This window comes from Gossypium hirsutum, chromosome A06, assembly GCF_007990345.1.
Source record: "Gossypium hirsutum isolate 1008001.06 chromosome A06, Gossypium_hirsutum_v2.1, whole genome shotgun sequence".
Taxonomy (NCBI): domain Eukaryota; kingdom Viridiplantae; phylum Streptophyta; class Magnoliopsida; order Malvales; family Malvaceae; genus Gossypium; species Gossypium hirsutum.
The window spans coordinates 109,041,940-109,055,271 of NC_053429.1; the positions used below are offsets into that span (position 1 = coordinate 109,041,940).

General features: G+C 34.3%; 1 non-coding gene across 1 annotated transcript; it reads right to left on the bottom strand.

Moving 5' to 3' along the window:
- Positions 1 to 421: 421 nt before the first annotated feature.
- Positions 422 to 528, bottom strand: LOC121231616 (small nucleolar RNA R71). Its single transcript, XR_005929672.1, has one exon. It is a non-coding gene; the product is annotated as a small nucleolar RNA R71 (small nucleolar RNA).
- Positions 529 to 13,332: the final 12,804 nt, after the last annotated feature.

Consider the following 13,332-nt stretch of genomic DNA (forward strand, 5'->3'; position numbering starts at 1 on the left):
AAACCAAGAAAATTTGCTACCTCCTGCGATTGCTGTTAATCAGAATCCTGCCCCGCGCACTATGTATGATTATGTTAAACCTAATTTAACAGGAACTGAGTCAAGTATAGTTAGGCCTGCTATTGTTGCAAATAATTTTGAACTGAAACCTAACACAATCCATATGATACAACAGTTTGTTCAGTTTGATGGTTTGCAGGACGAGGATCCCAATGCTCACTTGGAAAATTTCCTAGAATTTTGCGATACCTTTAAAATTAATGGGATTTCTGATGACGCCATACGTCTTCGGTTGTTTCCCTTTACATTAAGGAATAAGGCTAAACAGTGGTTGAACTCATTACCACGAGGGTCAATCACTACTTGGGAACAAATGACCAAAAAATTTTTATTAAAATATTTTCCACTGGCTAAAACAGCCAAATTACGTAATGATATCTCTTCTTTTGTGCAGATGGATTTAGAAACACTCTACGATGCATGGGAGAGATACAAGGACCTTTTGAGAAGGTGCCCTCACCATGGGTTACCGCTTTGGCTATAGGTTCAAACATTCCATAATGGCCTGAATTCTTCGATTCGGCAGATGATTGATGCAGCCGCTGGAGGAACTATGAATAATAAAACACCTGATGTGGCTTATGAATTTATTGAGGAGATGTTACTGAATAACTATCAGTGGCAAGTTATGAGAACAAAGCCGAGGAAAGCAACCGGTGTTTTCAACCTCGGTGCGATTACTATGCTATCTAACCCAGTAGAACTCTTAAATAAAAAGATTGACAGTTTGTGCGGTTCTACTCAGGTACATCAAGTGATGAGGTGCGATTCGAATAGAGGAGGAGCATGCATAGAATATCAACTTCTCAACCCTAGCATCAAGGAGGAACAAGTCCAATATATGGGTAACATTAACTCTAGATCCCAAAATAACCCATACAGTAATACTTACAATGCAGGTTGGAGGAACCACCCAAATTTTTCATGGGGAGGCCAAGGAAATCAGAGACCACCTTCAGGCTATCAACAACCACCCTACCAACAGGAAAAGAAGCTGAACCTTTAAGAGATGCTCTCAAAATTTATATCGGTGTCAGAAACTCTTTTTTAGAATACCGAGACAACACTTAGGAATCAACAAGAATCGATCCAAGGGCTGGAAACTCATATTGGACAACTTGCCAAGTTGATTTCTGAACGACCACAAGATAGCCTGCCAAGCAAAATTGAATCTAACCCAAGGAAGTAACTCAACGCGATTACTAGTCAAGATGATGAAGGGTTAGTCACACCTGAACCAAAACCAAGGCAAGAAACTGAGGTAAGCAAAGGTAAAGGTGAGGTAGACCACAATAAGCAAAAACTGGTAAGTACAAAATATAAACCTCGTGTGCCATACCCCAATGCAACAAGGAAAGACCGCTCAGACGAACAATTTGGTAAATTCCTTAAACTCTTAAAGAAACTACATATTAACCTACCATTTATTGAAGCATCTTCTCAGATGCCAAATGCAGTCAAATTTTTAAAGGAGCTTCTAGCAAATAACCGAAAGTTAGATGAAAGGTCGCATGTGGAGTTGAACGTGGTTTGCTCAGCCATTCTTTAGAATAAGCTTGTAATATCCTGAATTAGGGCTTAATCGGAATAGTGGTTTCGTGACCACAAATCCGAGATATAAATAATTATTTTACAATGATTTTGATGTTTATGATATGATTGCATGATTGTGTGAAAATTTCGTGATGAAATTCTATGCCTAAAGTGCTTAAATTGAAAGTAGGGACTAAATCGAATAAGTTGCAAAACTTGCATTCTAGAAGTTTTTACTATGAAATTGTTTTGGAATATTAATGAGGAGGTCTTAAATAGCAATTTGACCAATTTTAAGTTCATGGACAAAATTAGGACATGGAAGCAATTTTTGGAATGTTTAGTAGTAAGGGTATTTTGGTCATTTAGTTATTAAAATGAATTAAAAACAAAATTAAAAGCCAATTTTTGTCCATCTTCTTCATTAGGCCGAAATTTCAAGGGTTCTCCATAGCTAGGGTTTGTTTCAAGCTTCCAAGCTCCATAGTAAGTGATTCCAAGCCCCGTTTTTAATGTTCTTTACGTTTTTGGAATCTCGGTAGCTCGATTAAGCTTATGTTAGCAATAATTCAACCTAGGGTTTATATTTGGAAAAATACCCATAGGTGAAATTTGTGTATTTTGATGTTTTATGATAGAATATGAGGTTTTAAATTATGTTAGACAACTTGTGCTACTCAGTTTTGAGTGAAAACGAGTAAAAGGGCTTAATCGACAAAAATACCTAATAGTCACAAGTATATGTTAGAGAGAGAATTTGATGTTTCCATAGAAGGGAAAAATGATCAGCATGTTATAAAACATAAGAATAAGGAATAAAGTTTAATTCCCGAGCCTAGGGGAAAAAGTGTAATTATGCAAAAGTTTAGGGGCAAAAGTGTAATTTTTCCAAAGTTCGTATTAAATGCTATTTTGATGAATGTATGTATTAAATAAGATTAATTTGGTATTATAGATCAAGAAAAACGAGATTCAAGTCGTGATCGAGGAAAAGAAAAGATTGTGGACTAAATTGCAAAATCTTTATATTTTGGTACCAAGGTAAGTTCATGTGTAAATGTAGTAACATAATTGTCATTTTAAGCAATTTAATGTTGTTTATATGATATGATGCTGATTATTATCATGAAATATTATGCTTTGTGGTTATTGTTGAATAATATGTAATTATGTGAATTACTTGATGAGTATGAACTATCACCGAAGTACCGATTTCGATATTCCGTGGAAGACGGCAAAGATGTGTGATCGAGGAAAACACCCGTTTGAACCTTAGGAATAGATTAGGATACAAGTGACATGTCACTAGGATGGTTGAGCATCCGAACTCGTTGAGTTGAGTCCGAGTTCACTTATGGATGCGAATGTCCGAACTTGTTAAGTTGAGTTCGAGTTCGTGAAATGTAACTAGGCATCCGAACTCGTTGAGTTGAGTCCGAGTTCACTTATGGATGCGAACGCCCGAGCTCATTGAGTTGAGTCCGAGTTCACTTAGGGGCGGGTTACATGATTTCTTGATTTCATATGAGGCACTTATGTGCAAATTATCCGTGTATCCGAGTTGTATTCCGATGTGTTCAACGGGTGAAATTTCTAGTGATGGAAGAACACTTAAGATGCAAGTGACGTTTTGGTAAGTGTTGTGAAATGGACACTTTGGACAGGTATGTTCTTAACCCTCGGGTTGAAAATAGATACAACAACGATAAGGTGGTAAGATGAGGAATGATGTTTAGAAATGTGATATATGTTTTGGTGATACCATGCTAAAGTTGTTTGGTATATTTGTATTGTTATGTTACTTGTTATTTACATATGAACTTACTAAGCATTTATGCTTACTCTCTCCTCTTTATTTACTGTAGTTTTGAACAAGCCAGCTCGGGAATCGGGACAGGTCGAAGGTTCGATCACACTATCCAAAGGACTTTCATCTGGGTAAATGGCTTGTAAAACTTAAGTATGGCATGTATAGCAATATACTTATTTTGTGTAAATAATTTTATGATATGGCCATGTTTGGTTGAGAAAATGTTTGATATTGATAAGTCATGGTGATGGCTAATTTAGATCATGTTTGATATTATGGAAGTTTAATAGGTTATCTAGTTCATAAAAATTCATGGAAAGATGAAACTTGCCTTAAAACAGAATATTGCTGCAGCAATGACATGAATTTGAAAAATCACTAAAAATAGTATAAATGGAACTAAATGATGAGTAAGTTATGAAATTGAAGCTTAATGAGTCTATTTTCATATGGATTGAACAAAATAGGCATATAAATTATATTTTATGAGATATTTAAACTTTTGTGAAACAGGGCCAGAGTGATTTCTGGATCCCCTGTTCTGACTTTAAAAATTCATAATAAATTTTACAAAAATAATTAGAAGTTTTTATTTATATTTACAGGTTCTTTATTTAGTTTAGTTTTAATAGAAACAAACCTCATAGTCATTTAATTTCTGTATAGAGAAATATCTGATTCGTAATACACAGAGGTCAGAGCAGCCGAACCCTGAAACAGGGAAGAATTTAACTAATAAACTGTACTAATTGGCCCAACCAAAAATTCTAGAAACAAATTAATAAATAGATATATGATTCTAGATTTAGGGAAAATTTACGGATCTAGATTTCGAGTTTCGTAACTCGAGATATGATTTTTCTTGTAACTGTGACGCGGGTAGTTAGAAAGCTGTGAATGTAGAAATAAATGATTTGAAGTTCTTAATTTGATAAATATTGTTCGGTAACCCCTCAGGCTCGACTCCGGTGATGGTCTCGGGCGTGGGGGCGTTACAAAGCTACCCAAAAAACTAAAAGATCCAGGGAGTTTTACGATTCCTTGTTTAATTGGTAGTTTAGATGTCAATAATGCGTTGGCTGATCTAGGGGCTAGTATCAATGTTATGCCTTACAAATTGTTTAAGCAACTAGGTCTAGGGAAACCCAAACAAACTAGGATGAGCATTCAATTAGCAGATAAAATTTTCAGATTTCCTAGGGGTATTATTGAAGACGTACTCGTTAAAATTGACAAATTTATATTCCCAGTTGATTTTGTTGTTTTAGACATAGAAGAGGACAGTAATGTTCCTTTAATTTTGGGAATGCCCTTTTTAGCAATTGCTAGAACAATTCTTAACGTTGGCACAGGTGAACTCACACTTCATGTAGGAGATAAAACAATCAACCTTCAAGCTCGCAACCCGAACAACACATCGAAAATTGAAGGTGAACGTACAAATTGTTCTACTAAGACTGATCATATAGTGCAACCTATTTTGCAGGAAATAAGTTCGAAAGACACACATCAGCCATGTTCAATCCACAACAAAGAATCTACCCATGAAGAACGAAGGTTACGAATCGAGGAGTTAGATGAATGTCTAACATTTAAACCGAGAAAACATGATAAACCAAAACTACGCAAGAACGAGCTCAATGCCTCACCAAATCAACTTCAAGTTGGAGACAAAGTATTACTAGATGCAGCAGATCCTATAATCACCACTTTTGAACCGAATGAATAAACCCCTCTTACGACAATTAGCATTTTTCCATATAGTACGGTTGAGGTAAATCACCCCAAATTTGACACATTCAAGGTAAATAGTACTTATCTTAAATCTTATATTGATAAAATTTATAGCAGGGATGAGGAGTGTAAACTCCTTGAGCCACCATGAACACACACTAGAGAGGTAAGTCGAGCTTAGACTATAAATAAGCGCTTATCGGGAGGCAACCCGAGTACTAACAATATTAATTTTTTAAATTTTAGTTTTAACATCTAACATACTAACCGACTCGTGGAACGTAGGCTTTCTAAAGCACACAGGTCAGGCAAACGGGCGTGCCTTAGGCCGTGTGAAAACAAGGTGAAATTTTCCCGAACACGGGATACGATAAGTAGCCACAGCCGTATGGCATGGCCATGGGCAAAACTGCCAAAATAACACGGGCATGCAACACGCCCATGTTTTCAAACCGTAGGTAAACCTGTCAATCTAACACGGGTGTGCGCTTGCATACACAAGCGTGGGAGAAGTGAACGAAGATCGACACGGCCGTGCAACATGGTCGTGTACACCAATGGGCATAATTTTGAAAATTACAAAACGGACGGGCTGAGCTTAGAGCACACGGGCGTGACCCATGGCCGTGTGCCCCAATTTCTCTATAAACACCTATTATTTATTTTATTTTATTTTTATCTCTATATTTTGAAATTATTTTTTTAAGTCCTTTTAATACTATTTTATCCTGAGTTTTTACAATTTTTATTCTTCAACTATTTCATTACGAGTAATTGTGCTTCAGTATACCTCTTAAAGAGTTCCTGATTTTATCACAGTCAGAAAGAGCTCCAAAGCTCATCCTCGCATAGGAATGAAAAACTCCACCGAGAACGGTTCTCCACGACTCCCATGTCCTGCTCGACCACGACCATAACTACCACTAGATATAATATTCTTTTGGCACAGGACTTATGGACTAAAGAACCTCTACCACCACCGGAGTATCCTCCTCCACTCTCACGCCGATTATTCTCCAAAACTCCTGTTCAAGGAGTTTATTCATCATTCAGGAAGTTTCACTTCTCTCCCTATCTTATGATTATAAATCTATCTTTTCAATATATCTATCTTTGTACATTGAGGGCAATGTACATCTTAAGTGTGGGGGGTCTTTTATATCACCATTAGAAACCCCTGAATATTGACTTATTCTCACGTGAATTACACATATCACTATTAGAATGAATTTTAATTAATTTATGATTTTTATTGATATTCTTGAATTAAAACATAGGCATTTATACATAGATTGTTTAAACTTTAAGACATTAGAGAATCAAGCATGATAAGTTTATTTTTTAAGAATTAAAAATCAAAAAGCCATAATTTTTGTGAGATCTTGAGCCTTTAGAGCATCTACTATTTCTTTCATGCTCATTTTCATTATGAGTGCGTCAGTATTGAATTGTTATTCTAGAACTTGCTTGATTATCCATGTCAAGACCACACCATTTGATTTGATATGTCAATATGATAAAGGCACCTAGGTTTAACACACTCATTCCATAAAAGCCTACCTTCACAATTAACCTTTAGTAAACCCCCTTGAGCCTAACAACTCATTCATTAATTTACCCTCAATATTAACCCATAACTCATTATTGTTGAAATCCCTTAAATTAATTTGATCCCTATTTTTGTCGAGATTTGAGTTGGAATAGTTGCTTAGCTATGTTTTATTCTATTTTGTAATTTGACTTGTTCTTAAAAAAAACATGTATACATATTAGTAGTAGTGATCTTCTAAGCTAAAGAAGTTAAATTCCATATTCTGAGAAAAAGCTCTGTTGTACGCAATTGATGTCTAATCATTTTTCTAGTTAGGAAATTTTTTAATTCAATCTCGAATCTAATCCTTTCTTTCAGTTTGTGACCACACCCTCTAACCAAAGCCACGTTACAACCCTCTAAATACCTTTTGATTGATGTTTCATCTCAATTTATAGTGGTGGAGATTTGATTTTCATGCAAGCCTATGGTAATGACTTTTCATTATTGACTATTGAGTGCTTCATTTATTGTCCTTAAACACCTCGAGTGATTTGAGTGAATCTTTAGTGAGGATGTGAAACTCTGTGATATTTTGAATCAAAGGTAATTACTTAGATGAGGGGAGACACCTATGTTTTCATGATAAAATGCTCAACTTGGAATGTTTGAAACTTTGATGTTGTTTCAGTTGAATTTTCAATGTATGATTACCTATGGATTATTTTGAGATATTATCAATAGAAATTATAAGTTGAGAAGAATTTACTTTGATTGTGAGTTGAGGATTTTGCTTGAGGACAAGCAAATGCTTAAGTGTGGGGGTATTTGATAAACTGTAATTTATACATAGTTTAACCCCATGCTTAACATATTTTATGGATGAATTCTCTTTAGATATAATGAATTTGGTACTCTTAATCCTTTAATTTCATATTTTATACTTAGGTGAGCATATGAGAGTGAAAGGAACGAGAAACGGGCCAAAAACAAAGAAAATGGGTCAACATACGAAATCAACACGGCCTGGACTTCCTCACACAGGTAGACCACACGTCCGTGTCAATTTGGCAGAATCAAAGCACAAATCACATGGGTAGACCATACGCCCGTGCCTATTTCATAGGCTTGACCATGGTGTAAAGTAATCGCACACGGGCGTGTCCCTGTCGAGCCCAAGCAGAGTCCTATTCAGAAAAGGCCACTTTTGAGGGCTCTTAGGCATTCCAAAGCCTATAAATACACCATAAAGGAGGAGGAAAAGGGGGGACAGGGAGAAGGAAGCAGGGAACTGCTCAAGTAAAGCCGATTGATCCATCTCATAAGCCGAATTCATCATGAAGACTGAATTCCCTTGAGGAGTTTTGGGTTTTTCTTTATGTTTTGTATTCATTATTCTTCTGAGATGTTTACCATTTTAGTTATGAACTGAACCCCTAAATACCTAAGGGGAATGAAACCTAAGACAGATCTTGTTATTATTATCTGAATTGTATGATAAATATTTGACTTGTTCCTAATTATGTGTTCTTAATTCTTGTTTTGATATTCTAGGATATTGATTCAAGTTAAGCTCTTATTCAGAGGAAGAATAGACCCTGTCTAAGGGTACATTTTTCATAATTAAGTGGAGTTGATTGCGTGCCTAGAGATAGGGTGACAAGATTTTGCCAGATTAGGGTGAAACCTAATAAGGGGATCCATAGATCGAGTTAATGCAACTCTAGGGAGTTAATTAGAAAGAGATTTCAATTATTCAATCTAGGGTTAGATGTTGTTACTATCGAGAGGGATAATAATATAACTTAGAGATTTCTACGGATCAAGTCAAATGAATAAATCGTTCGATTCAGAGTCAAATAACAAGTGAAGTCTAGGTGGATTTTCCTTAGGTATTGTCTTAATTCAATCGTTTTTCCAAAAGTAATTCCCCAATTCTATTTTCTCTGAATTCTTAGTTTAGTTAATTAGTTAGTTAAAACAAACCCCATTATTCTTAGGCTAGATAATAAAAAGACAGTCATTTCTAGTACTTTTAGTTCCTTTGGGTTCGACAATCCGATCTTGCTAAAACTATACTACTATTCGATAGGTACACTTGCCTTCGTCGTGATAATAGCTAGTTTCAATAACGATTCATTTTAAATATTTAAAACCTATCATTAATATCACACATCAACATGGTTGTGTATGAGATTGATACAAGATGGTGTAGGTATGTACATAAATCATATAAGCTTAAATCGAAGAAGTTGTGAAGTTCACACATAAGATTATGATTGAAAATGTGAAAGGTTTGTTAGTTAAATTAACTACTTGTTGATATGATTAATTTGATGATTTGTATATTTATGTTAAGATTGATTTTATTTCATATGAGCTTAATAAGCTATATAGCTTACTTTGTTTATTTTACTGTGTTTTGTTGTGATTTCAAAGTTATCTCAAAATCGAGGATTGTCAGAGACTTTGTTACACTATCCTACTATCACTTTGGTACCTTTTGAGCTTATGCTTTAAGTATATGGCATGTATAGGGACTTTGGTCATTTTGGCATATTAGGTTATGTGTTGTGCCATTTGTATAGGCTTGTAAATGCTTATGTTTTGGTTTGTATATATATAGCCATGAGAGTTGGCTTAATTTGGTTAGTTTGAATATGTATATAAATGTATGTACATGGCTTATGTTATGAACTTGAGGTTGGTTTTGATATGCTTATTGATAGTAGATATTGTGATAGTCAAATGATAGAAATTAGAGAAGATATATGCTTGTGAAATTGAGCATAATGATGTATGCTTAGAAATGTTTACCTAGTTGAATGGTATAAATGAAGTTCGTATGAATTGGATAGTACATTGTGGTATTGATATGTTTTGTATTAGTTGGTGTTTGAAATGGTATAAATGATGTTTGATTAAGCGTAATTGAATGCCTATATGTGCCCTACTTTGTGTCAATTGAGTTAATGTAGGTATATAAAGATTTGGGTGGCAAAATGGCTTGGTAAATAGCCTATTTTTGTCCACACGGGCGAGACAGGGCATGTGTCTCAGCCGTGTGTGACACACGGTTATGTTACACGGCCGTGTGTCCCTTGATATTAAAATCAAGTCAATATGCTCCAAGCGGTCTCACACACGGGCGTGTGACCTAGCTGTGTGGAATAACTCAGTATACCCTACAGGTTTGGCACGACCTAGCACACGGCCTGGCACATGGACGTGTATGGCCATTTTTAGGGCACACGGGCATGTGTGTTGGCCGTGTGACCCAAGTCAGAGAGTTACATGGGGTCAGACACGAGCTGGGACATGGCCATGTGCTTCCATTTTGAATTTCCACACAGCCTGTGACACGGGCGTGTCTTTGGCTGTGTGAGAGACAACGCAAGGGCGTGTGTCCCCTATTTTTGAGAAATATTTTCTAAGTGTTCTAAGAGTTTCTAAAGTTATCGGTTTAGTCCCGAACCACTCCCAATGCATGTTTAGAGCCTCGTAGGCTCGTATTAGGGACAATATTATTGGTTGTGATTGAATTGCATTTGAATTGATTAATTTGCATGTGGAATGTATGCTTAAATTTGTTATAAGTCCAGTAATGCTTCGGAACCCTATTTCGGCGTTGAATACGGGTGAGGGGTGTTACACCGTACATACCTACTGATACTTATCTATTTCTCAGCATATCATATCTTCGATATACCTGTTGAACCATTTAGAATACTATCGGATACTCCGGAATCTCTCACCCTAAGTGTGACATAAATAGCCGAAGCTATCTCAATCTCATATCACATATAATGCTCACTATCGAGCTATCAATGGGTCTGCTCACACAAGCTGATGGTATCATAAAGCTACACGGTGCTGCTCACACAACCTGACGAGAATCCAGAACACATTCTGGATAACTCAGCCAGTGGTAGGACGTACGGACCAGCACCCAATAACATAACCCCTAATGGCATGTCATCCGTATCCTAATCTATTCCTAAGGTTCAACCGGGATTTCTCATTTGCCGAATCTTCGTCGAATATATCCGCAAGGTCGCATTTTCAACTAATTCAATATTAAAGCAATTAAAACACCATTATATTAATGCTTATTAACATACGAACTTACCTCGACCGCTAAAACAATGGAACGGATTAACTAGTCAAAAACCTTGTTTTTCCCCCAATCTAGATCCAAATTTTGCTTTTCTTGATCTAAATGTAATCAAAATTAACTTATTTAATTATCATTCTATTCAATTTAGTCAAAGTACAAGTTAAGGCAACCTTACACTTTTTCCCCAAATATTTCAACATTTTTACAGTTTAGTCCTTATCTCATAAAAATACAAATTCATGCAATTCAACCTATACCCATGCTAGTCGAATTTCAATTAAGTCCCTAGCAGCCCATACTTTTCATTTATTTCACAATTTAACAACAAAATTTCAACATTTCTCAATTAAATCCCTAAATTACAATTTTGTCAAAAATCACTTTACAAATGTTGTTTTCTTTATTTTACTTATTTAATTTACCAAATTACCTTATTATCCTTATTAATAAACCACTAAAATCACCTTATTAATGCCCATATTTATCCATTAACATTAATAATGCCTAGTTACCACATAAGGACCTCCACTTTAATAATCCATAGCAATTTGATACTTTCTTCTTATAGAACTTAAATTTTGCACTTTACGAGATTTAGACCTTTTTATCAAATTAAACACTTAAACGATAAAATTTCTTAATGAAACTTTCACACAATCATACTCTCATGTTGTAGACATATAAATAATAATAAAATAATTATTTTGACATCAAATTTCTGGTCTCAAAATCACTGTTCCTATTTGACTAAAATCTAGCTGTTACAGTTTACATGAATTATGGAGAAAAAGAGATTCTAATTGAGATCTATATATAATGGAATAATAGGTTTGGCTATAAAAAATTTTTTATAATTCATTTCAAAACGGTGATAATGTTGGATTTTGTTAACATCTAAAATAAAAAAACAAATCAAATCAACATATACAAGTATGAACAGAATAAAACATAAAAACACACATAAAATAGATTCCATTTCAGATTAGTTTGGTCAACTTTTGTACATATTTTAACATGTAAAATAGTAAGTAAAAAAAACAATTCCCTGAACAAAGCCAGTCAACATCCTTGATCAATCTTTTCTTCACTTTCGTATAAACATCAACCTCAATTGTCGAGAACCCGTAGTCATCTTAACATCCAACAAGTAATGGCAATCCTTACGAAGGAAATATTAAAACCTTCAAAAGGTTGAGATACACATTGTTGAGATAGTGCTAGCTATCTAATTAAAGCAACTCATCTTTATGTCTTCAATCACTAATGTCTCGTTTGATTACGAGTGTAATAATATGAGACAAAGTTTTTTTTATTATGTATATATTATAATAGTTAGACATAAAATAAAGAATATTTAGTACAAATATAAAATTGAAACTAGAAAGATGAGGGAAAACTCTTGTAAAAAAAAGACCTCTTCCAAATAAGAAATGAAATTATTTTATTACTAACTCATATATTAAAACATGTTGGATAAATAATACTAATGTAGCACGTATTGTTACGCCAAAATCTAAAATGTCACAAAGGAAATTATTCAAGATTAAAAGGTGCTGTGTGACTAGTAAGAAACCCCAAAACAAAATCAACTATAAACTTCTTAAAAGTAAGGGTGGCATAAATAGGTTCACATAAGGTCAAAATTTTAACCAATTATTATTTATTTACACATTCAGCATGTGAGACTTCATTGAATGTTTCATTAAGTCTTTCACATTTTAATTTCACAAGTTCCCTTAATGTGGGAAATCAATTAGGCTTCCAAGTATGTTAAATAAATATAATCTATTTCAATTAAGAAATAATCATATTTATAGATTGTGAGAGGTATATAGTGACCCATCATGACCCCTATTTTTCAAAGGGTTAAAAAGATTTCAGCATAGTCTTTCAATGCTTTGTATCTAGATGTAATTCATCTGGATTTGATCCAAATAAGCTAAAAGGTGTGGCATGGTGTCTATCTTCACTTATCCATGTTAGTTTTTATCTCTTTGTATCAAGTTTGGATTTTAGTATGGTAGTCAATGATTGCTAAATTAAAACATAAGCTTGCTAGTTAGAAGTCTAAGTGTAACAACTTGAAAGTTAGTGGTGTCAAAAAATATGGTTTCGGAATCTTATTTCCTTAAACCGGACTTATAAATATTTTTATTAAACATTTACGAAGTTATTTTAGAAGTGAATTGAATTCTGGTTAGGTAATTTTACCAAATTAGGGAGTTACTAAGGTATAGAAACTAAATCATAAAAGTAAGAAAGTTTAATTATTAAGGGAATTGTTAACTAGAACTTGTTTGAGGGACTCATGAAGAAATTAGACCAGAAATCTAATAAAAGTGGACGTCAATGTAATTGATTATTAAAGAAAATGTAATAAAAATTTTATTAAATTAATAAAGAAAATAAACATAAAAATAAAATATGAATAACTTAGTTGGTGGAATAAAAGAAAATATTTTCTTCCATATTTACATGTGAAAGAAACCGAAACCAAAGGAGGGAGAGAATGTACAGTCAAAGGTCTCCAACTTTAAATAAAAAATT